The 26,284-nt window shown below is 43.2% G+C and overlaps 2 long non-coding RNA genes across 2 annotated transcripts in view; one reads left to right on the top strand and one right to left on the bottom strand.

The window, feature by feature from the left end:
- Positions 1-26,284, top strand: part of LOC143434693 (uncharacterized) — a 57,558-nt gene that overhangs the window by 12,363 nt on the left and 18,911 nt on the right. The window lies entirely within an intron of this gene.
- LOC143434695 (uncharacterized) lies at positions 20,647-25,790 on the bottom strand. The gene is made up of 3 exons (XR_013104402.1): positions 25,719-25,790; positions 22,881-23,025; positions 20,647-21,045 (listed from the first exon to the last, which is right to left on the bottom strand). It is a non-coding gene; the product is annotated as an uncharacterized LOC143434695 (long non-coding RNA).

Raw genomic sequence — 26,284 nt, 5'->3', positions numbered from 1 at the left:
CCTTTCATGGGACTTAAGTAATGTGTTGGCCCTTGTGACTCAGCATGTGATGACACAAGGTCCTTACTCCAGTCAGAAGGACCATTTGCTTCTGAACTTTGCCTCAGGCTGGTTTGAAAAATGTTTTTCTTTTTTTCTTCAAAAACTGCTTAGCAGCTTTGACTTGGTTGTATCTTGCAAAAGCATTTGGTTAGATTTCTATCTAACCAAATAGAATCTGAGAAACTTGGATGCCTGAGGCTTAGGTTTTGAATATGTGGATTTTAAGTTATGTTTTAAAGTGTTTTGTTTTAATTTTCTTTCTTTCTTTCTTTCTTTTTTTTTTTTTTTTTCTGAGACAGGGTTTTCTTGTATTCTTGGCTAGCACGGAACTCCATGTGTAGACCAGGCTGGCCTTGAACTCAAAGTGATCCACTTGCCTCTGCCTTCATAGTGCACCACCCTGCACAGCCAAATGTATAGTTTTAAGCGTCTCTCTCAGCTGTGTCTCAGAGAGCAGTATTTTACTATGTTCTTATTCTGAAGATCGAAATCTGATTGCTTTGTTTTATCGGAGCCTTTAACTTATTTATATAGTGTGCTATCATTAGAAACAGTCCACATGAAACAGAGTGTGATCCAGCTGGCTAGTTTTCTCTCTAGGTGTTTAGGGGTTAGCCTAGCAATATGGAATCCTGACCTCTCAATGCCAAGTAATAATGTTAGTTACAAAAGAATTTACCCTATCAAGAATATAAAATGGTAGCATATAACATTTCCAAGCCTGAAAGATGGACTTTTATTGGTAGTGTGTGTGTGTGTGTGTGTGTGTGTGTGTGTAATATGTGTGTCAAGACAAATGCCCCAAATAGCAAAAACTTCCTTCTACAATCTTTATATTTCACTTTTTTGTTACTAAACTTCATTTCCTATCAATTTGAAAAAGGCAAGTTCTCACAGATAAAAGAAAAGAGAGTACATCTTTTCCTTTACCTTGTTTTTGTTGTTGATTTTTGTATTGTTTGTTTGGTTGTTTTTTGTCGGTTGGTTGAGGCTTTTTTTTTTTTTTTTTTGTTTGTTTGTTTGTTTGTCTTTAAGACCGGGTTTCTCTGTTATAGTTCCGGTGTCCTGGAACTCTGTAGACCAGGCTGGCCTTGAACTCAGAGATCCACCTGCCTCTGCCTCCTGAGTCCTAGGATTAAAGGTGTGCACCACCACCGCCTGGCTTGGGTGATCCGACTATTGGCAGCCACACAGCAACTTCACCCTTTCTTATGTCTGTCCCCATACTGGAGTCTTGATGTCATTTGAACTGTTGCTTAAGGCTTCAGTCTTTCTGATTATTAATAATAACTAGATGGAGATGTTAACGGCAGTGTCTGTGTTTGTTTGAAGCCTCCTTGAACAGATTGGATACAGCTGATGGTAATGTCGTTCGGTACTATGTGCATATGCTACTATCTCACTTTACAAGCAGTCAGGTTAGCTTGGCTTGATTAGTAAGAGGCCTAGGTTTTATAACCTTAAATTGAAGATGGTAGCCTTCATTTCTGATCAGAGAAACTCCAGAAGGGACTCCTGTTGGTCTTGAGCTCATTTCTGGGAAAGTAAGCATGACAAGAGACGAGTGTTAATGACAATCTTAATTTAGCCCACATTTTATTATTACCAAACGGGCCAAGCAGATGCTGTGAGGAGTGGCCCCTGGCTGACAGTCTTGTGTTCGCAGTGATCTCTGCAGTTTATTAGGATGCAATGTCATGATTGGCTTTAGAACCTATAAAGTTCCTTGGAGAATTTCATTGTTGTTTCAGAGTAACTAATATAATCATGTTTCTGCAAAATGCATTTACTGGAAAGTCTGGATTGCTAAGCCAATGTCACAGTCAGAAATTTCTATGAAAGTGTAGCTGGAACTCAGACTGAAGCAGCATATGAGGCCCCTAACCTGTAGAGAAAGGGGGTGTCTGGTTCCTGAGAATGAATACATGGAGTGACTGGATTCCAAACTTGCCATTTCTAATACAGGTTACTGAGAGAGTGCAATGTTGTCTTTTAGGTTTTTTTTTTCACCTCTTTAGATGGTATTTCAGGAAAATAATCAAACTATTTTTGGAACTGAATGTGTATGTGTGTGTTGGGTGGAGTTTTTTGGTTTTGTCTTTCGATTTTTGAGACAGGATTTCTCTGTGTAGTCCTTAAATGCCTTAGAACTCACTCTGTAGACCAGGCTGGCCTGGAACCTAGAGATAGCCTATTTCTGCTTTTTGAGTCCTGGGGTTAATTAAAAGCATGCACCATCATCACCACCACCATACTGATTTTTAAAGATTTTTTTTGTGTGTGGGGGGGGCATGTTGTACCTGAATATAAGTTTGTACACTATATGCCTGTGGAGGGCAGAGGAAGACAGTGTGGCCAGATGAGGGTGTCAGATCCTCTGGAACTGGAGTTACAAATGGTTGTTAGCCACCATGTTGGTGCTGGGAACTAAACCCAAGTTTTCTGGAAGAGTAGCAGATTAGCTATCTCTCCAGGCCGAACTAAGCTTAACTTAAGGCAGTATTAGATACACTGGTGTCCATGTATGAGAAGTCCATCTCACAGATAGCTTGTTAAAGCTGCTTTTGAAAATAGCTAATGCTTATTCAGAAGAGACTGAAGTGTCAAGTCGGATTGAAGATGATATGTAAAGGGAGACTTTCCCTTTTCAGAATCATCTTTTTAAAGAAGAAGACGAAGCTTCCACCCCGCTCTCCCTGGTGCGTCAGCTCAAGGCTTGCAGTCTGCTGAGTTGAAAGCCAGCCTTGAACTGTTATTGCTTCTTTATAGCCTTAAATACCAGGCTAGATTCTAGAGCATCCTCCTTACAACCCTAGCTATTTTCCCCAGTGGATAGAGTTGCCAGGGTTCTGGGGACAGAATACATGCCAGGCATGTACTCTCCTGCTGGGCTGCACCCCCACCTCCTGCTTTAGGCTTTAAAAATCTTAGGGAACAATGGAAACAGTGAAAGTTATTTTCTCAAGGAACTTCAGAATTCACCCATGAATTATTTTTCATAATGGTTCAACAGAATGAGTCAAAGAAACAATTAGCAATATTTCCGATGTCTTAATTGTTAACTAATGACCCTAATATTAACTCACTTCAGAGGAAAGTATATATAGTTGTTACAGAGTAGTATAGTGGGACTCAAGAATAGAAATGCATTCTTAGGAAACTTTGCGAGGACTTGGGGAAAGTAACGTTAAAGTTTAATTTATAGGTACATTAAAGATCCGTGGTATAGTATTTCTATTTCATTGATGCAATTTTAAGTGGTTTGCTTTATTTTAAAATAACACTATAAAATATATCAGAAATTACATCTTTACAATCATATACACTTATAATGAACCATTTTAGAAGTCAACTTATATGTGTGAGAAGGTCCATACTTTTGTTCTTGTCTTCTGTTTTTCTTATAGTCTTAGAGAGTATGAGAGCAGTTTTTGTTAGAAACCGTCACTGTAAACGGTCCATTCACTACTCTCGTTCCTTACTGCCTCGCCTTGAACTGCCTTTTCCACCTCCACCACCCTTTTCCGAGGTGTTAGACGTTACAGCTGTCAGTGTTTGTGTTTGTGACCACAGTGGTACTCTTGCCTCTCTTCAGACCTCCAGTTCTCCCAGATGATTAACTCAATTGTTTGACTCAAACAGTAACAAAGTTCATCAGTTTTCTACTGCTGTCCCCATCTCTGTGTGTGTGTGTGCGTGTATGATATGTATATTTGTGTGTGTGTGTGTATAGTGTGTATATTACTCTCTCCCTCTCTTTCCCCACCCCGTGTGTGTGTGTGTGTGTGTGTGTGTGTGTGTGTGTGTGTGTGTTTTAATGTTCTGTCTTCTACTACTCTCTGTTTATTGAGGCAGGATCTCTCACTGAACATGGAATCTGCCATTTTTGCCTAATCTAGTTAGCCAGCCTGACATTGGGTCCCTTGTCTCCACCTCCAGACTTCTGGGATTACATAGACAGCCTACATACCTGCCTGGTTTTTATGTGGGGAGTACATATTCTGACTCTCATGTACAGCAAGCCATGTAGCCCCTCAGCCATCTCCCCAGGCCCTCCACCTGGTGCTTCTAGCAATGCTACCCACCTCTTTCCCCTGGGATGGTGGCTGTTCTCAGGTTCAGACTCTACTTATGCACAGGAACTTCATTACTGAAAATGGTCCCTCTGTACATTTTCTAGGTTTCCCCTCCTATTGGATTTTTCCTTTGTATTGTTATGTTTCTAATCTTAAAAATCAGAAAGAGCAAAAAAACTGAAGACAATAGTGCACATCTCACGCTAACTACTGTGTGTTTCTTAAATCTGAGGTAGCTCAAAAGATATTTAGGGGGTTAAGAGCATCACTCACTGCTCTTCCAGAGGCTCTGGGTTTGATTCTCAGTACCAACACGGGGGCTCACAGCTGTCTGTAATTCCAGTTCCATGGCATCTGGTGCTAACATACAGCCTTAAATACACATACATCAGCAAACAAAACCTTTTTTTTTTTTTTTTTTTTTTTTTTTTTTTTAGTTTTGTTTTCCTCTCTCTCTTCCTCTCTCCAGTGACTCTGGTATGCTACATGAAACTACATGAAACTGCATTCCCACGATCAGCTCTGACTTGTCTGCCCTGATCTTTTCCTGTGAGCACTTGCCTCTAGAGGACTACCTTCATCTAAGGATGCTTTCTCAGTCTCCAGAGTTGAAACAGCCGTGTTCTTCACATGATTCTGTCTCCTGCTTTGCCAAGTCTTCCTTCTGTCCCAAGTACTGAAGTGTTCTAGGCCAAGCCTGCAGAACAGTCTAAGATCCTAGAAAATCATACTGTCTGATAGCTCTAGATACTTCTCAGACTCTGATGACTCCCAGAGGCCTGTCAGCACCTCCCCCCCCCCCAATCAGTTGCCCTTCTGCCATGGTTCTTCCTTGCAGCAATGGGGCATTTCACACTTGACACAGGCTTTTATACCCTCCTTGGTCAGACCCCCACACTGTTCCTGTCGTCTTGTTTATGGAGCGTGACAGTTCCACCTCTAGTTTCTCAGGCTAAAATTTAAGAAGTCATCTTTGACTCCCCTTTCCTTTCAGGGTTCCAAACCATCTTGTCCGCACCTTCTGTGAACCCATCAAAATATATCCAGCCGCCCACCATTCTGTGCCTCCCCTCATGTAGACCACCACCAGTCACCTTTGGGCCAACTGTCAAAAGAGCCTCCTGGCTAGTCTTTCTGCTTTCACTTAATTTTGTATAATTATTTCCTCCAAACTGGCCAAACAGATTCAGCCAAATCAGTCTCTCCTCTTTATAAATTCCTGCAGTGGCTTCTTATGTAAAACCCACGGGTCTTGTGCTGACCTAAACAGGACCCTTTTAGTCAGGCTTATGCCTCGACTTCAAGTACTCCATGTTGGCCACTCTGTGCCCCACCCTGTGCTCCACCCTGAGCTCCACCTGAGCACCACTCTGCATCTCCAGGGTTCTCCAGCCACCTGTGTCCACTTCTCTACGTTTCAACACCGTTAATTTCATTTTTAGTTTAACTAAAAGAATGAGTCTATGGTTTTTGTAAGTTTGACAGAGTGTGTAAAGACTTAAGTAGGAAGAGAAAGAACCGGAATGAAAGGAAGCGTTCCAAGGACGTGTTATCTACTTTGTCTCTCCTCCTCTTCCTCATTCTTCAGGTAAGTTATTTGAATGTCTCCCACTAAGATGTGCGCTCCTTGAGAGCAGGAACTGTGTGTGCTTCCCCCAACAGCTGTACTTTCAGTGACACACGGTCTGTTCTTAATAAATATTTTTTGAATAAGTGTCACGATACATTTATTAATTGAGTCCAGTGTCTTTGATTCCTTAGGCTATAGAAGCTAACTGGCACATGTCCTTGTATATAATACTCAGTAGAACTGAATGCTTCAGATAGGAGAGCCACTTGTCAGGGCATTATGGGAGCAATTAGCTGTGGTGCTTGGCTTAGTTTTGTTTCCTGTTGGTGTGAGAAAATACCCTAACAAAAGCAACGGGAAAGGAGAAAGGGTTCATTTGGCTCAAGGTTCCAGGTTACAGTTCATCATTGCGGAAAAGTCAAAGCAGCAGGAACTTGAAGTGGGAGTCACACTGCAACCCCAGTCAAGAGCAGAGTGATGAACTAATGTCTGCATGCCAGTGTCCAGTTAACTCTCCACTCACACAGTGAAGGAGACCTTACTACCCACTCCGGTCCAGGGAATGTCTACATTCAGGGATGGTTTCCTTCAGCCCAACCAATATTCCCCACAGGCATCACCACAGGCCAACCTAATCTAGACAAGTCCTCATGGAAACTCTATTCCCAGATGATTTTAGACCAAGTTGACAAAACCAACCTGCCCTGTGCTCATTAGATACGTTCATTCTTTTTTTTTTTTTTAACTTAATGAGTTTCATATGGCCTTTTGTGCATACTGTCTGTTGATTCTCTTTCCTCTTTCCCTCTCCCATTCCCCACCTCTCGCTGTCCTTTTCCTCTCTCCCCTACTTCTGCTTTCATGTCACATGTACTCTAATACACCCACTCTTAAGACCTCTTTCCCCTTCTCATGGTCCCATTTCTGACTCAATGACCTAGACTCTCCTAAACAGATATACATATATATTAATTAGAATCTAGGATCTGCATAGGAAAGAAAACATATTTGTCTTTCTTAGTCTGGGATATTTTACAACATAATTTACAGTTCTAGTCGCCAAATATAATTGTATTTTTTTCCAGGCTAAATAGAATTTCATTGTGCGTATGTGTCACGGTCTCCTTATGTATTTGTGTGTTGATGGACACCTAGGCTACTCCATATGGAGTAAACTCCACATACTCTTTCTTTAAAAGGCGAGATAGTGCAGTGGTTAAGAGTACAGGCTGTTCTTAAAGAAGACTTAGGCCCAGTTACCTGTGCCTACACAAACAATATGCAATTGGTCTCTATCTCCAATCCCAGGAACTCCAGTGCCTGCTTCTGGCCTCTACAGGTACCAGACATGTGTGTGGTGCACATACATACTCTCTCTATATATATATGCGCACAGAAATAAATAAAAAAATACTAATTTAAAAAAAGGTGATTAATTTGGTTCCAAAGCAAAGAGCTTTGTTGCTAAGTTGGAGAGACGGGGGCTCTGAAGTTCTGCTTGAACCCTTAACCTAAAAACAAACTTGTCACATGCTATGGCAGTTCAGCCACCGTATGTCTAGGAATTGTTACTAACAGATGGCAAGATGAGGAACCAATTTGCTACGGTTTCTGGGTTAAATTGTAGACAACGGATCATCTCCTATCCAGAAATTAGGACTGCACAGTTTTAAGAAGATATCTCCCAACACTGTCTCCATCAGGGACAGATGCTGTCTCTCAGAGAGTTGTTTTCCATCCAAAGAAGCTGAAGACACCCAAGCAAATGTGCCCAGTTCTCAGGTGGCTTCGAAGAAGCACTGAAAATACCACATCCCCCGAAGATAAGGACGGGCCACAGTCTGGTGTGATTCGGGGAAAGGGAAATATAAAAATAACCAAGTGTTGCTAGCTGGGTACCCGTGCCAGATGAAGTGAATTTTCTTCAAAGCCTCAAATGGTCTTCCTCATACTTATCTTTAAGTAGCCATTATTGGTTGGTTGGCATTAATACTGAACATGGAAACCTTTTCTTGTTGCTATTCTAATGGAGCTTTGAAGATCTTTGGGGGGTTGTGGCCAGTGGTAGAACGTTTACCTAGCATTCACAGGGCTCTGAGTTTAATCCCCAATACCACTAAATAATAAAAAATTAAATTAAAACATACATTACAAATTCTTTACAAGAGCTCAGTTGTAGTGACAATTTTCTTTAAAATTTCATTTTCAAAAACACGATGGAAATAAGACTATGTTTTTGTTTTAATCCCAGGTGTGGAATATAGGGATGCTTCAGATTGTCCACAGCAGCTGACTAAGATTTGCCTCATGCTCTATCAGGGGCATGATTTTGCCACCAGCAGATAGTTTCTGCAATTATGTGACATTGGGAATTCTGGGGACTTTTCAGAGGATGTATAAATGGTAGGGCCCTGGGAGGCAGGGTGGGTTGTTGGTTGCTGTCGGTTATTGTTGGGCGGGGTTTATTAAGTAGTTGTGCGCAAAGAAGAGATTAGATATCTTGTTCCGCGCCCTTTCCGAATCCCCTTGCCCGCAAGAGAGACTCGGGAGGCAGTGTTCGGGTAGTTACTACAACGAGGCTTTATTCTTGTATCAGCTGAAGCGGAAGATCCCAAGCCCGGAAAAGGCACTGCTTATATGCACCCTAGAGTGGCGTGTTCACTTCTGATTGGCTGTTCACTCATCACCCCATATTACGCCCCGGGATGGGCAGTGACTTGGCACGCTTTCGCCTCTTGCACCTGCGCAGTTTAGTTGTTTACTTGTGGGAGCACTGGATGCCAGCGCCATCTTGTAATGGCGAATGTTGTCACCGCTCGCCACCACGGCTCCCTACAATATCTGATGAAAAGATCAAATTTGCCCCACAGAACTCAACACCCTTAATCAGCAGGAAGATGTTTAAAAACAACATCACCCCTTTTCCTTTCTCTCCTTTCTTTTGTCCTATCTAGTGTTGGGGAATTGAGAGGGTGGAGAAGAGTAGAGGAGGTGGGAGAAAAAACTCACAAATTAGTAAAAGAGCCATATTCAGTCAGTAACGTGTTTGCCACACAAGTCTGCGGACCTGAAGTTGATCCCCTGTACCATGTGAAGAGCTAGATGTGGTGACACAAGTTTGTAGTCGCAGGGCTGGGAAATAGACAAACAGATCTGTGGAGCTTACCGGCCAGCCAGTCAGCCTGGTAAGGCCCAGGCCAGTGGGAGACTGATTCAAACAACCAAGGTGAATTTCTCACCTAAGGTTTATCTCTGGCCTCTACACAGACACACATACAGACACAGATACAAACACACACACACACACACACACACACACACACACACACACACACCCTCAACCCCCAGGAAGGTTAAAATTTTTCTTCACTGGTCGTAATTCTGCTCTCTGAGTATGATTCTAATGAAGATACATTTGACAAATGTAAAACAAATTATCATTGGTCGCTCAGCTGGGTTGGACAGGATCTGCAAAGAGAACTTACTGTTTTTGCCTTTTTGCTTACCAGGATTTGTTAGTTTGTTTTTCCTTTGTCTGTACTGAAGTCCTTCTGGTTATTTTGAGTTGGGAGAGGAGAAAGTGGAACTTCAGGATCAGCTCCCAGAATAAATGTGCAACATCCATTCTTGACTGACAAACAGCAGCAGGAGAGAAGTACAAGACATCCTAGGCCCTGTCTGCTCTCATCAAAAACTGGACTGGGGGCCCCGGGTGGAGGCTATACAGCATCTTATTAAGTTGCAAGAGGCTTTCTTGTTCCTCTTGGTTTTTATGAGGCCTGGCAGCGTTGTCATTTCCCTAAACTGCCTGATTACTTTGAAAAGACACCCTTTTCCTCTTCTCTGGTCCCTTATTTGCATTCGTTGTACTTCTTTCTCTGACTTCTCATCTGGAAGTGTCACCTGATGTCACTTCAGCCCCGTTCTTCTGCTACTTTCTCTACACTCTTCTGAAACCTCGCTATTTCAGTCAGCAGCCACAACCTTGCAAATCCACATGGATTTGCTGCTGGGCACCCATGCTCTCCATCTAGCTTCCCTAGCTGGTCCCAGTAACAGCTTGTACCAATATGTGTTCTGACATCCCAGGTCCCTCCCAACATCCACACTAAGGCAGGTTTCTCTGTGCAGCTCTGGCTATCCTGGAACTTGCTCTGTAGACCAGGCTGTCCTCAAATTCTGTCCCCCAAGTACTGGAATTAAGAGCATGTGCTTCCATGCCTTGCTTCATAGACTTTTTACTATGGACAACCTAAAACATAGTTTCTTCAACAGGCTTCAAAGTAGAGCAGTACACCCATGCTCAAACTGCTTCTTTTTCTCTCTTTTAGTTACTGGTCCTATGGTTGTACACTCCTGTAATCCCAACACTTGGGAGTCTGGGGCGGGAAGATTGTGCAAGTTCAAAGCCAGCCTGGGCTACATGATAAGACCAAATGTCAGCAAAGGCTATTAGTCCTACTTTTATATTTGAATCTTCTCTTTGTTGCATGCTACAACATTTAGACAAGCTTGAAATTCATTTGGGAATGAGTAGTTTCACAGTTAGCAGGGCTCAAGTCTAACCTAGAGGCACATGTAGAGGGGGAGATTTTATTGGATCAGAGGACCTGAGAGCAACCTGGGACATACCTTGTAGATCTTTGTGGGTTACCATGCACTAGCAGTAGAGTTAAATAATGCCCCAAAGAGAATGCATGCTGAGAGGTGAGAACGTCTGAAAACCAGAGAGGAATTTGGATGAAGACTAGCTCCTTCTGGATTCTTTTGTTAGTCTTTCTGCCTGAAAGAAACGTACATTGTTATCTACCTACAGCTACACAATAGCTGTCTGTCTATCCTGTGAACTGTCTGAGACCAGGAAGGTAATGCGACCAATCTGAGTCTCCAGAGTCATTCCTTCCCTCTGCTTAATACTATTAGAGCTGACGTTTCAATCTGCATCTGCCTGTCTCCCGCTTCTCTATTAACTCAAGCTAGGGTGGAAAAACCAAAGACGTTATTTATCTCCCCCTCCTAAAGCTTCCAGCCTTGGTGAGTTAATAATTAGTCTTCAACAAATAGCTCTTGAGCAACTAAAGAACTTTTCCATTGCACAAATCCTCATACCATCTCAGCTGGCTTCGTCTGAGAGAAGGCCCATTGGTGTTAGGGTCTCACCCCAAGTCCAGGGCCAAAGAAAGGGAGATGTGTGGTTAGAAGGCACAGAGGTAATGCTGCTTGCTGCCAAGCCTGAGTTTGATCCCCTGGGATCGATAGGAGGGAAGGAGAGAAGCAAGTTCCACCATTGTCTTCTGACCCCCACTCAAATGTAATTACATGAACACATCCTCATCATTATACTTTTTTTTTTTTTTTTTTTTTTTTTTTTTTTTTTTTGCCATGGAGTAAGGTACAGCCTGGAGTAGTCTCTGCATGTGAGAAGGAGGCAGTAGGGCTGTTCTCCAGGTTTCTCATACATACCCTGTCACAGCCGTCAGATCTGTAGCACAGCTAAGGCAAGGGTAGGATTTAAGTCAAGGACCACACTGTCCTTGTCACGATTCGTTTATGTCAATCAGCACAAAGTAACTCCAGGATAGCTTCACCTGTTCATGCAACACTTTATTTGGTTGGTTTTGGTTTTTGAGACAGGGATTCTCTGTGTAGCTCTAGCTGTCCTGGAACTCACCTTGTAGAGTAGGCTGGCCTCAAACTCAAAGAGATCCACTTGCCTTTGCCTCCCAAGGGCTGAGATTAAAGGTGTGCACCGCCACACCCCCAGCTTATCATGGAACATTTTCAAAAGCTTCATTTCACTGTGGATAAAGCATCTTCCCGTCTTTTAAGAAGCCAGCAAGGGGTTTGGGCAAAGCAGGTGGCAAAACTGTCACATCTGCATTAGTCTCTTCTCTGGTTGTATTTTTCTTTTATTTTCCTATGTTAAGGTTTGCAAGAAGGCAAAAACCATTCAAGGGAATAAGGAAGGCAGAGGAAGGTGATTGAGAGTGGCCCTTGCAGTCTGGCTAGTATCTCCATACACGTTTGGAATTTGCAGAAGCAGCCCTAGCTATTGATAAAGTAAGCAGGACTCTAACACAACGATCTCAAAAATGCAACTGTCCAGACACATCTAAGCCCAAGTCTAAAGAACTGGCCTGATGGAGGGCTGTCTTTAGTGGCAAGTTAATGAGACTGGTTCTCAATTCTGAGCAGTGTCTGGATTCCTATCATTCCTGACTTTGTTTACCCTTTTGGACAGATCAATCCACTCACTCTCTGCACTCAAGGACATGCTAGTCTGGTTTAGGCATTCTCAATACCCAAGGGTTTGAAAACTCATAAGACAGACTTTCGAGGCCACCATGTGGTCTTTGCAGAAATTTTGGCAAGGAGATCCATTGCTCAGAGATTACGAAATACACCAGTTTGAAAGGGTATGGAATGTTTACCTACCTAGCAGGCTAGGCTTCCCAGAGTATCATCTCAGCCTTTATTGACTCCTTTCTGAGGAAACGCACCAGGTCAGTGGGGTGACATTAAATAAAGCAATCATTAGTAATGGTGAGCCACGGGGGCTGCACAGGTTAAAGGCATTTGCCACCAACTGTAATAACCCAAGTTCAATCCCCAGAACCCACACAGCAGCAGGAAAGAACCGACTCCCGGAAGTTGTCCTCTAGCCTCCAACGTGAGTGTGACATCCCCTCCTCCCAAATAAATAAATGTATAAAAATCATTACCCACGAATGTTTCTGACAATGGCGTGCCTAAGCCTGATCAAAACTCTTCAGATATAACATCTAGAAAGGATGGGGGGGAGGTGAAGTTAAATCCCAATATAAAAGAACCAGAGCAACCAGAACAATTCAGTATGTGGGTAAACTGGCATGGATATTAAAAAATAAAATAAATCAAAGTGGGAGGGGGTAGAAAGAGGGGCAATTATGAGCTTTAAAATACAGTCACCTATAATTGGATTCTGCCTGAACAAAAGCAGCTGTAAAAGATACATTGGAGTGCTTGTTTAGTGTGCATGAGGTCTTCTATTCAATTGCTAGTCCTGAGAAAATTATATTGCATTAGAACAAAGGAGAAAAGCTTGATTATGACTGGAGATTAGATGATACGAAATTATTACTACATTTTTAGATGTGATGATGAAGTCACGTTATACATCATACTCCTGGATTTGGGAGTGGCATGCAGAAGTATTTAGGCATGAAATTTCATGATAACTGTAATTTGCTTTCAAGTAGTTAAAAAACAACAGCCATAGATACACACAAACAAATACGGCCATTGTTAGATCATGGTGAGGCAGGGGCTTCCTGTGGCTGACTGGCCGTGCAACCTGGTCTATTTGGCAAGTCCTAAGTTGTCTAGGGACTCTATTTCAACAAGGTGGACAGCTGTTGAGAAACTTGACCCAAGTTGATCTCTGACGTCCATGTACACTCGTGTGTTTGTCCATGCAAAAATGCACTCCCCCAACATATTCATACACATGCACAACGCGCCCTTATGGACAAAAATAACTGGTGTGTGATAGCAATTTGTGCCGTATTCTTCATTGCTTAAAAAGGTTATCAAGCAGTTCATTGCTCTTGGAGATGCTGAAAGCTGTGGTTTCAAGTCTTTGCAAAAGAGCATGGTGTGTTTACCACAGATGCTTTAGGACACGCCCATTCTGCTTTTCACCCTGCACTTTGAAATCTTCACTTCATTTTTTTTTTTCTGCTTTTGAAATGTCTTGATTTGCAGAGGCTAGGAGAGGATCCTTACAAATGGCAGGTGGTCCCCACAGCTAGGAAATGGGCTCACCCTTTTGAATTAAGGTGACAAAATCTGCTTTGGAATATCGGGCATTCACTTTGGCCAGACCTAGAGAACTCTTTCAGTGGGAACCTGCAAGGATTGTTCAGATGTTGACCCCACACTGATTCAGAAATTGGGACTCCTTTGCTGCAGGGCTCAGCAAACCAACCCTGTTTATGAGGAAACCTAGTGGTTGCTCAGCTGGAAAAACCCAGATGGCTCAATCCTAGTAGGCACTAACTGGATAACTCTGTTTCTGGCATCAGTGAGCAGCTCCATCTCCAAGGAGGGGATGCACAGAAGCCTCAGAATTTCCTCCTCTTGCTTGACTGTATTCCAAGAGGCAACTGGTGGGGACCAACTACAGCTGGGGAAAGCAGGCTCTTGGCCATACACGAGAGCTATAGTTTTCAGACTACAGCATAGCTCTTCCATACCACTCAGTCCGTCGGGAATATTTCTTGGCTGGGTGTGGTGGCACTCACCGTTAATCCTAACACTCAGAAGCAGAGACAGGCAGATTTCTCTGAGTTCCAGGACAACCAAGGGCTACGTAGAGAGATCCTGTCTCAAAAACAAACAAACCAAAACAAAAACCCAAAACAAAACAACTATTTCTTGATGAGATAGTTAATACAGCTTTGGGAGTTTTTGTTTGTTCCTTTCTTTTTAAAGAATATAATGGCCAGGTATGGTGGCTAATGCCTTTATTTCAGCACTTGGAAGACAAAGGTAGGTGGATCTCTCTGAGTTGGAGGACAGCCTGGTCTTTATAGGGACTTACTTCCTGGCCAGCCAAGGCTTCATAGTGAAACCCTGTCTAGAAAAAAGAAAAAGAAAAAGAAAAAAAAAAAAAGCAACAAGGGAGAGATGAGAAGAATCCAAAGAATCAGTCCATTTACATTCACACAGGGAAGTGTGGGTCATGCTCCCAATTTCCCTTTATCCACCACTTGGGTTTAATCATATTCCACACACTGCTGCTACTTAAACATAGTCAGCTTGATTCCAGTTAAAAATAGTGTGTGGTGCTTTGAATGAGAATGGCCCCCATAGGCTCATATGTTTGAATGCTTGCTCCCAGCCGATGAAGTATTTGAAAGGATTAAGAGATATATCTCATGGGGGGGGGGGTGACTCTGAGATTTCAACAGCCCTTCCCAGCTGCACCCCCTGACCACAGCCTGTTGTCTGAAGATCAGAAGGTAAAGCTCTCAGCTCCTTCTCCAGCACTGTGCCTGCCTCTGAGCCACCGTGCTCCCCACCACGATGGTAGTGGACTAACCCTTGGAAACAGTAAGCCACCCTCCAATTAAATGCTTTTTTTTCTTCTGTTTTATTTTGTTGTTAGTAAGAGTTGTTGTGGTCATGGTGTTTCTACACAGCAATAAAACACCATTTAAGACATAGTGGGTCATTCTAAGGTTTCTTCCTTGCATCTCATTTTGTTCCAGATTTCCCCCATCCCTACCACAGTACGTGAAGTGGGGTCACTTTTGGTAGGGCTCTGGGGTGGAGGACTCTTTCGAGAAGGTGCCAGCTTTCTTCAGTATCCACAGGGATTGGTTGCTTCTAGGGCTTCTGCAGTACACAAATCCCAGATACTCCAGTCTCTGGTACAGATTTAGATAGTAGTTGCATATCATCTCCTGATAGTGCGGTCCAAAGAAGAGATGGCCACAGTACAGCTGGGGATGTCGCTCAGTTGGTAAAGTGCTTAGCACGCACAAGGCCCTAGGTTCGATCCCCAGCACCACATAAAACTAGCACAAGCCTGTGATCCTAGCACTCAAGGTAGAGGCAGGAGGATGAGAAGAAGCTCAAGATTATTCTCAGCAGGTTCATGGCCAACCAGAACTACCTGACCCTGTCTCAAATAAGTAAATATATAAATAAGTAAATATATAAATAAATAAATATATAAATGAATAAGGACAAGATCAAAGCATTTATCCTTTTAGACAAAGAACAATACATCTATGGAAAGATTGACAGCATACAGATCCATCTCTGGACTAGAAAGTTAAGTCCTAGGGACATTACCAAGGGAATGTAGAAGCTTCTGGATTACAGTTTGTATATTGAGCTCATTGCAAACCCAGCTACCAGCAATGTCATGTGAAGGACATTCCTCCAAAAAGAACCTTTATGTTGTAGTGCCAGGGAAATGTTAGTGATCCCCCAAAACACAGACAGGAGCCGATCTGATCACAAGGTCTTTATTCTATTTGAGTTAGCTCAGGTCCCCACAAAGTACCACCATCACTCAGAACAGTTTTGGTGGTGGTGGTGGGGTCCCTGAATGTCTATCTGGGCAAGGCTTTTTTTTAGTAAGCAACAAGTGGGGGGTAGGTGTGCAAACATCTAATTGGAAAGCTACTGTGGCCTTTAACATAATTGGCTGGTGCTGGGAGTCATATCATAAACTTAATTTCTTCTTCCCTCTGCATTGGTGGTCATTAGGCAGAGGGTGGGCTTGTAACCTGGGGATGTAGGTTTGTTGGGGGAATAACCTGGAAACACTGGTCTTGTTGAGGGTATAACCTGGAGACGCTGGTCTTGTTGGGGGATTAGCCTAGAGTCTGGAGCCAGGCTCAGGTTTTGTTGGGGGGCAACTTGGAAACTAATGCTAGGTACCAGCCTGTTAGTTTACCTGAGTTCAAACCTAGGTCAGGTTCTCTAAAATGGAGTCTGAACTTAAAAGATTTGGCCTCTCAGTGTTTTGTCATATGGAGGACAGCACCAGTCCACTGGCCCTTCCTGAAGCCACACTTCCCATGTATGGAAGCCTATCAGAACACCAGCGTGCCATAGTCTGAGCTGTACGTCTGAGACTCCTCGCTGTCCTAGAGTCACCCATCCAGGGTCAAGCAGGAGCAGGTGCCGGTACTATTCTGTGAATTACACGTCTTTCATGCCATCCAGGGATCACTGAGGGTGGTAATCTGTGTAGTCTCTCACAGCTCAAACATCCCACGAATGTCGATGTCCATTGGCTTAGCAAGACTCACTCAGACTTTCTGCAGTTGACAGGTCAAGTACTTTGCTAATCCTTCTGGGTTGAATTTGACTTAGAATACTAATTTCTTTTTGGGGGAGTCAACACGTGTGGAAAACATTTAGAGTTACTGTTTTATCAGAAATAAAGGAAAAACGGTTGATTTAAGGGAAGAATAAAAATCAAAGCAGGCGCCGGGCAGTGGTGGCACACGCCTTTAATCCCAGCACTTGGGAGGCAGAGGCAGGCGGATTTCTGAGTTCGAGGCCAGCCTGGTCTACAGAGTGAGTTCCAGGATAGCTAAGGCTACATAGAGAAACCCTGTCTCGAAAAACCAAAAAAAAAAAAAAAAAAAAAAAAAAAATCAAAGCAGGCTTGATTCTTCCATAGCTGAATCAGCTCAAACAAACGCAAAGTATCTCCTTGAGGCACATACAAGAACATTAGCGTTAGCAGTATGCCTAGGTCGTTGGTTTCATCTCTTTAGAGCCTGCCTGATTGTAACAGTCTTGGGCTTTTCACCTCTCCTCTTTTTTTAAAAAAAACTTTTTAATATTTTCCCTTCTTCTCACTTTACATCACCTCTGGCCTTTTTAGAACGTTCTAGGGCATTAATCTCAAGTGTTGAACCAAGGTCAGCCCTGCTGAGACCTTCTCAATTAAACAATGCAAGTCTGAACTGTCCACGTCCAAAGGGCACTCTCCATGGTCATCGGAGTCTGCTCTCAAGTCCTTTCTCAGCGGGTCTCAACTGTTTTGCTCACAATAACATGAACCAAAGAAATTAGTTTTTGTTCAGAGAGGGTCTTTACAGAGGTCTTTAGTGCTATTTAGAAGAACCCCTTTATGCCCATAAAGTGACTCCTAATTTTTTTATATGTTGTTGTTAAGGTCCAAAAATCCCTGAAGGAAGACTCCAGATTCAAATAGTATGCAAAGGCAAAGAGTGTTTGTTCTGCAGAAATTACCAGCACTCAGTGGTCAACTATTCATCAAAATGGCAACACCCTAAGGGGCTTGTAGGCCCCCTTTTATAAAAGGTCAGGGGTATTTTCCAGAAGGGTTAGGTAACCTCTAATATGATTGTAGAGACAAAGCAGTGACATTAGTACAATTTTGATTGGTTGCTAAGTTGGTTTCATTATAATTGGTGAGACTAGGAAGAATTTTGGAAACCAGCTCTGTTCTGGCCTTGTTATCTGTCCCAGGAGCCTACTCAGCTCCAGACTTATCCTCCCTAAGTCATGACAGTCACTGATCAATGACCCGTGATCAGTGGCTTCCTCTGAGGAGCCCAGATTGCTTCCCAGGGAATTGAAAAGTTTTATTCCCAAGGGTTTTTGGACCTCTCATTTTTGCCTGATGTTTAACAAATGTAATTAATCTATGCTATGGTTTGAGTCTGACTCAAGCTTTTAATGTTTGGTTCCTAGCTTTTTACTTGGGAGGCTGGGGAGCCTGTAGCTATCCCGCCTCCTCCTGTCTGCTTTCCATAGTTTCCATCTTGCCGCTTCGTAAACAGTTATCCCTGAAGCTACCGCCCCCGACTGAGCCTCCTATTTTGCCTGCCCTAATAGACTGAAATCTCTCCAAACGTTTCTGCTGATGGCTTAGCTAAAGCAACATCACAGTAACTAATGTGGTCCACTTAGGAATGACTCCCTCCTGTTCTTTTACTGCGCAGGGGTAGACTGTCCACGTTGAACCTTTCTAGATAGGAGGTTTGGAAAGTAAGCAAGGGTGAAGAAGATTCACTCAGCTACAGTGTGGTTACTTAGAGCAAGTGTCTAGACACACAAGCCAACAAGGCTTCCGTGGACCGGGATTAGCTGCCAAACAGCCCCGAAGAGCTAAAATCTGGTATTCCTGCATTACCTCAGCTTCCCAGTGCTACCAGGAGAACCAACCTTCCCACCTGAGAAAAGTGGGTGGAGAGAGGTGCTCAGTGTCCTTTCTTGTTCTGGCAAAGCCATAGTCAAGGCGTATAGGCTTCTGACAGATTGGAGCAGAGAATTTGGGAAAGTAATATTCAAAGGGAAAATATATTCATATAAGACCATGGTTCTCAACCTTCCTAATGCCGCCACCTTTTAATATAGGTGTGGTGTAACCCACCAACTATAAGATTATTTCTTTTCTAATTCATAACTGTAATATTGCTACTATTATGAATCATAATGTAAATACCTGATCTGCAGGATATTTGATGTGTGACAACTGTGAAAGGGTCGTTTGATTCCACCCCCAAAGACGTCACTACCCACAGGTTGAGAACCCCTAATATAAGGACACAAGCACTCTATGACAACATCTTTTTTTCTCTCTCTTCCTTCCCATCCTCCCTTTCTCCTGCCTCTCCCCCCCCCCTTCCTTGTTTTCAGCCAGCCCAGGCCTTGCACAAATGTCACACAAGCAATCTACTGCCGAGCGTTTCCAGCCCCAGTAACTGCTGATTTCTTTTCATATTTTTATATTTTATTTATTTATATGCTGTGTGAGTTGGAGAAAGCCAGAGCACAACCTGTAGGAATCAGTTCTTTAGGAGGGTTCCAGGGAGTGAATCCAAGTTTTCAGGTTTGGCGGTAAACACCTTTACCTGCTGAGCCATCTTGCTGGACCTAGCTGGTGTTTTCTGACTGCCTTTGACAAAACTTTCTTTGGACGCTAAGGACCTTGCTACAGTGACTGGCTAGCCCCCTTTTCCTAAATGTTCTGCAACCATTTTCCTTGTAGATAAATAGATACACACATATACGTTTCCAGCAAACTCGTGTGTTTTATAGAAGAGACTCCCGAAATCTCATTCAAGGGCAGCCTTCTCTGTTTCTTGCACACCGTTGCTGAGGGGCAACCCCTTTTCCTTTCAAGCAGATGAATGGGTCGGTTTTTCCACAAACCTGATTACTGTACTGGGATAGGGAACAAGGCCTTGTTCTCTGAACCCAAAGTTATTTTACTCCTCTGTTCAATTCAAGGACGCTGTGCACAACACCCATTGTAAATCATGTACTCATTAAATGGCTGACTTCATTATCCCCCTTTGAAAATATGCAGCCTGTCCCAAACAATTAGCACTTAATTATGTCTCCATATCGCCGCCTAATTGTTCCACGTGTTGGTCTTTAAGTCTCCAGCCAGACTGCACGCCCCTGGAAGGCAGAGATGGAGACTTAGAATTCTCTGAACTCCCAGCAGAGCAGTACTTGCTGATCTAATTAACACTGTCACCGGCAATGGTGGGTGTGTTCAGAAAGAGATGACAGACAGTACAAGGACCAGCTAATTGGGGGAAAGGCTGGGCAAGGCTGAAATAAGTTTAAAAGGGACATCGCAGGACATTTAGTGTCCTTTGAGAGACGGATCCCATCTTTCTTTGCTGATGCTACACTCCGGCATCTACTATGGTAAAGCCTTGTGCTGCACGGTACATATGATCCTAGTCTTTTCATAAGGTTATAGCTGGGAGAAGATGAGGGAGGACAGAATTGAAGACAGATAATGACAATAAAGTATAAAGATATACTATCAAAAAAATATTAGAATTCCCTTCTGAGTGCTTTGGGATCCAAGAAAGAAGTTGCCAACTAGCAATGTTAGAGAAATTTCTCACCGGAAAGAACAAAGCACACGAGGTAGCTTTTGATGGAAGATTAATATTTGTTAGGTAGAAACTGTGCAGGCCAAAGGAAAAAGTGAAGGGAAGTTCCAGAAACAGTTCAGATCCATCCCCTTCCAATGCTCCTGTCACCGAAGGTCTGGAGACCCCGTATATGTTGTCAGTAACACTGCAGCAATGACAGTGCAGAAACGGACAACTTGTAAGCACCTGTCTTAGGGTTTCTATCGCTGTGAAGAGACACCATGACCAAGGCGACCCTTAATAAGGAAAGCATTTAACTGACGCTGGCTCACAGTTCAGAGGTTTAGTCCATTATCACCATGACAGAACGCATGGCAGCGTGCAGGCAGACATGGTGCTGGAGTTCTGCATCTTGATCAGCAGGCAGCAGGAAGAAAAAGTGATACACTTCCTCCAACAATGCCACATCTACCCTCAACAAGGGCACATCTCCCAATAGTGCCACTCCTTATGAACCTATGACAATAATGGAAAGAATCACCAATTTTATTCAAACCACCACAATATACTATATCATTCAGAATGTCTACAGAGTAATAATATCTGCCTCCAACAGCCAAAAAGAAACAAACCACTAACATTCCTTGTATCAGCTAATTTTCGTTACTTTCATGAAATACCCAGACACTTTACAAAGCAAGGTTTATTGAGCCCATGGTTTGGGAGGCTCAAAGGCCTGTTACATGCATCAGTTCTGTCAGGCTAGAAATCACATCACAGTGGAGGCACATGTGTTTATAAGAGCCCATATTGCCAAACAGGAAGCCGGAAAGAGACTTTGTTTGGGCAGGTTACTTTCCTTCTTCTGGATCTTGGCCTTAACAGTCTTGATGGTGTCACTGGACCCAGTGTGGAGGGTGGTGGTCTTGCCTGGCAGAGTCTTTAAGAAAATCTGTATCCCAGTGTCCACTCGGTCTCCTCACTGAAGAGAAAGAGGGGTCAACAAAGAGGAGTAACTACTTTTCTCACTGGCATGACAAAGCAACTTAGGGAAGGAAGGTTCATTTGGCTCACAGATCACCGGTAGAGTCCATCCTAGTGGGATAGTCAAGGACTTTAGGCAGCTGGTGGCATCATGACCACAGGCAGTGTGACAGCCCAGGGTGTGGCACTATTAGAAGGTGTGGCCCTGTTGGAGTAGGTGTGTCATTGTGGGCGTGGGCTTTAAGACCTTCACCCTAGCTGCTTGGAAGTCAGTATTCTGCTAACAGCCTTCAGATGAAGATTCTCAGCTTCTTCTGCACCATGCCTGCCTGGATGCTGCCGTGTTCCCACCTTGATGGTAATGGACTGAACCTCTGAACCTGTAAGCCAGCCCCAGTTAAATGTTGTCCTTCTAAGAGTTGCCTTGGTCACGGTGTCTGTTCACAGCAGTAAAGCCCTAACTAAGACAGGCAGTGAAAGACAGGAGTGTTAGTGCTCAGCTTCCTTTCTCCTTTTTCTTCGGTCTAGTGCTCCAGCCTATGGGATGATGTCACCCACAGTGGGCAGATCTTCCCACTTCAATGGACCCATTCTAGATAATTTCTGACAGGCATGGCCAGACTTTAACCTAATTTAGACAATCTCTCACAAGTGGGTCTAGGAGCTTGTCTTCTAGGTGACTCAACATAATCACAGTACTGATTTTATTTCTTTTGTGTATACGATCATGTGTCATTTAACAACAGAAATATGGTCCAAGAAATGGGCTAAGTGATAATGCTGTTGTACGGACACCATAGACACTACTCACACAAAGTGAAGGAGCTAGGAAATCACTAGGTCCTCTAGTCTTATGGGACCGCCATTGTGTTTGTGATGTTTGTTGATGGCCATGCTATTATGCAGCACGTGGAGGATATGGTGGCTCTATGTTCAGTCTTCTGAAGAACTTCCGTACTGTTCCAATTTCCATTCTGTATAAGAGGACCCCTTTCTCCAGGTGTTTGCCAGTGATTCTCTTATCATTTGGCTAATCACCTTAATACCTGCATTTGATGTATTTCCCCCAATTATTTGTGATGTTGAACACATTTGTATACAACCATTAACTCTTTCTCCTGTCTCCTTCAGAGAAATGTCTACTCACACCCTTTGCTCATATTTTAATTGGGTTATTTATTTGCTGTTAAATTCTTTACATATTTTCTCTATTAACCCCTTGTCAGGTGTATGCTTTACATATTTCCTGTAACCTTTGAGTATTTTGTGTGTGGTTTGTTGTGTCTGCACATGTGCACGTGGGGACATTAGCATTTGTGTAAATAATCACATGGAAGCCAGAGACTGAAGTCAGGTGTCTTCTGTCACCAGCTGTCCACCGTCTTCACTTATGAAGACAGACTCTCTTAACTGAGCCTGAAGTGTATGGTTTGGGCTAGGCTGGGTGTCCCAGGAGATTTTGGGAGCCTCCTGTCTCTACCGACCCAGCACGGGGATTGCAGATGTGTGATACTGTGCCAGGCTTTTTCTGTGGGTGCAGGGGACTAGACCTCAGACCCTCAGTTTACTCAGTGGGCACTTTGCTAACTCGGCCATCTCGCCCAGTCTCCTTTGAGGATTTTCTGTCCCGTTTCCCTTCTCTCAAAAGTGCCAGCGTCCTTTACTTTAAAGGAGTACATCTACTTTTAATTAAAACATAACTTTCTCCTGAGTATTCAAAGACAAAGGTGTTTTCTCAAATTAGCATGTTAAATGATAACAAAGTGAAACTGTAACCAGAAGATTTGCACAGTATTTTGAGTGCAGACAACCAGTAGAAGTCATAAATCTTACCCCAAACCGTGAATCATTTTGTCCAGCATGAACATTATTTTTACCCATTTTATGAGCTGATTATTCTGAACCATTTTCGGCAAGCTTGGAAATGGACTCAGGTGGCGTGATCAATTTGTTTGTTTTCTTATATTGTGTTTGTTTCCTGAAACAGCAGATTGATCAAAATTAGACTCCAGAGCCAGAGCTTGGCATTAAACCTTGAACAACATGTGAACAAAAGGGGGATTTCCTTGTAGGAGTTTTTACTTTTTCTAACCTGAACTAAAAGATTGAGAACAAAAACATCTTCCTGTTTCTTCCAGCTTCTACCAATCTCCTTGTATTTATACCTGGGCAGGCACACCAGAGAGGCCATTTCTTTAAATATTTCTTTTTATAAACATGGCTGTCTTAGGGTTTCTATTGCTGCAATGTAACACCAAGACCAAAAGACAAATTGGCAAGGAAAGGGTTTATTTGGCTTACACTTCCACAGTGCTGTTCATCACCAAAGCAAGTCAGGACAGGAACTCAAGCAGGACAAGAACCTGGAGGCCAGAGCTGATGCAGAGGACATGGAGGGTGCTTCTTACTGGCTTGCTTCCCATGGCTTGCTCAGCTTGCTTTCTTATAGAACCCAGGATCACTAGCCCAGAGATGGCACCACTCACAATGGGCTGGGCCCTCCCCCATCAATCACTAATTAAGAAAATGCCTTACAGCTGTATCTCATGGAGGCATTTCCTCAAATGAGACGCCTTCCTGTCTGAATCAGACTCTAGCTCGTGTCAAGTTGACATGCAAAGCCAGCCAGTACAAAGGCTATAAGGTAATTATTGGAAATCATTTCATATTACTTAAGGAATACAGTGCACAGTCAGTGATTTGATGATCACCAGACTGGGAAAGTAAGCACTGCCGCTCTGAGCTCTGCCCTACCCTGGCCTCTCCACACTTAAGGTACCTCTCTCTGGACAGAGAGGCTCGTAGTTTGAGACAGTGTCTTCTGGATGACCTCCATCTTAGCCGCCCTTTTGTAAACAGCCTATTTATTGAACACTGCTGGACTTACTCTAACTTAAGTATATCCTCCTGTTGGGTCCCTGTTTGACCCATAAAGCTTAAAACTAATGTACTATAAGAAAAGATTCCATAAAAAACTAGGGTTATAGTTCAACAGTACAGTGTTCACCTAGTAGATACAGGGTTGAATACAATCCCCATTACTGGATAGAGGTGGGAAGGGTGGGGTTGGAGGAAAATGGCAGAGCAGTTAAGATTGTGCCCTTTCTAGAGGTCATGAGTTTGGTTCCTAGCACCCATATTGGGTGGCTCACAACCCTCTGTAACTCCAGCTCTTGTGGAATTCAGTGTCTTCTTCTGCCCTCCAAGGGTATGTGTACTCATGTGCAAATACTTACACATAATTGTGTACACATGTACATAATTAAAATATTTTTTAAAAATCTACAAAAAGCACAGAGTATATGAATTTTCTTTAAAACACAAGTCAAACGCTGGGCATGGTAGTGTGTCCCTTAAATCCCAGTTCTCAGGAGGTGTGGGCAGATCTCTGAATTCCAGGTTGCTGTACAAAGCAAGTTCAAGGGCCAACAATTGAGGGGGAGGACACTCAGACATTGGGCATTTACAGCAGAGCCCAAGTTGGTTAACATTAGTTAAATAGTTGTTGTTAGACATAGGTCTTCCCATGATTCCTTGCTTTCATCAATAAGAGATACCAGCATACTAAGAACATCAGTTCCGTATGTTTTTCTAGCTGGGCTGCCTTGTCTGGGAGAGGAAGTGCTTAGCCTCAAAGAGACTGGAAGTACCAGGATGGGGCATACCAAGGGGACCTCCACCAGCTCAGAGGAGAAGGCAGGGGCTGGAGGGGGAAAGGATTGTCAGAAGGGGTGACCAGGAGTGGGGAACAACAACAACAAAAAAGAATATTGTACTCTGTTGCTCCGTTGTATACATTTCTTTTTTTCTTTCTTTCTTTCTTTCTTTCTTTCTTTCTTTCTTTTTTTTTTTTTTTCTGGTTTTTCGAGACACGGTTTCTCTGTGTAGCCCTGGATGTCCTGAAACTCACTCTGTAGAGCAGGCTGGCCTTGAACTCAGAAATCCGCCTGCCTCTGCCTCCCAAGTGCTGGGATTAAAGGTATGCACCACCACCGCCCGGCCATTGTATACATTTCTAAGACAAGCTCTTTCTACTTTGCTTAGAAAGATATTCTTGGAACAACATTTACATTCTCTTACTTTCACTTTTCATGTATATCCAGTTAATCTTTGTCAATCTCTTCCTTTTCTTTCTTTTTCTCCCTCCCTCACCCTCTCTCTTTGCTTCCTTCCTTCCTTCTTTTCTTCCTTCCTTCCTTCTTTCCTCTCCTCCTCCTCCTCTTCCTCCTCCTTCCTCTTCCTTTCCCCCTTCCTCTTCTTCTTTCTTCTTTGACAGTATCTCACTATGTATCCCTGACTGGCCTGGAACTCGCAGAGCAAAGGGCTTCAGGCCTCCATGTCTGAGTGCTGGGATAAAGGTTGCTCACACACCAACTGACATGTCTGGTAACTTGTTCATCCTGTGCTGTTGTCTGAATTATCTCTGTTTTCTTTTTTTAATCAATTATGTTAATTTTTTAAAAAGCCTTAGAGGTCCACTCTTTCTTCTGTACGTTTAGGATTAACTGTCAAGTTCAAAGGAAACTCCAGTTCCCCAGACTTCTAAAGGCAGTCTACATATGTAGACAGGAGCTCAACCTCTACTACAGGAGGATTTCTGGCAGTTAGATTAAAACCCTCAGGAACTTGTGGAACTGGTTCCCATCTGCTGAAAGGAGTCATTTCTCTTACCTCTGGCATAGGAGACAGTGTTGTCTGTTAGCATACTAAAGTGCATGCTGTCCCCCAGGCTCCCTCAGTGTCATAAGTACCTGTGACCTATTTCAGAGTCCATCCTAATCCTTCCCACTTCCTTCCCTACGCTAAGCTCCCTCTACCCCCCAGCTCCCATCCCTGCTGACAGCTACTCATTCTCCTTATAACCCGGCTATTCTCACTATGACCTGTTAATGCTATTTTTACTATGCTTGCTCTATTCTCTGTCCCCCGATATTCTCCCTTCTCTCAGAGATAGCCCTGGCCATGTCCAGGCTGCTGGCCACGCTCAGCCTACTTACTCTCTCTGTTCTGGACTCTTCCAGATGCTTCTGGCTGTTCTGACTCTCCTATCTACAATGTAAGAAGAACTTTCCCCTTTATGCCATGGAACAATCCTATTGGCAGTTTCTTTACTGCCAAACCTTCACATACATCAACTGTGAAACTACCCTAAGAAGACAGAATGAAAGAATTTGACTCTTTCTGAAAATGTCTCCTAAGAACTTTATATTATAAACATGCTTCTATGTATAGAAATG

The sequence above is a fragment of the Arvicanthis niloticus genome, chromosome 16 (genome assembly GCF_011762505.2).
Source record: "Arvicanthis niloticus isolate mArvNil1 chromosome 16, mArvNil1.pat.X, whole genome shotgun sequence".
Taxonomy (NCBI): Eukaryota; Metazoa; Chordata; class Mammalia; order Rodentia; family Muridae; genus Arvicanthis; species Arvicanthis niloticus.
The sequence above is the reverse complement of the archived record's forward strand: the minus strand, read 5'-3'. Positions and strand labels throughout refer to the sequence as shown.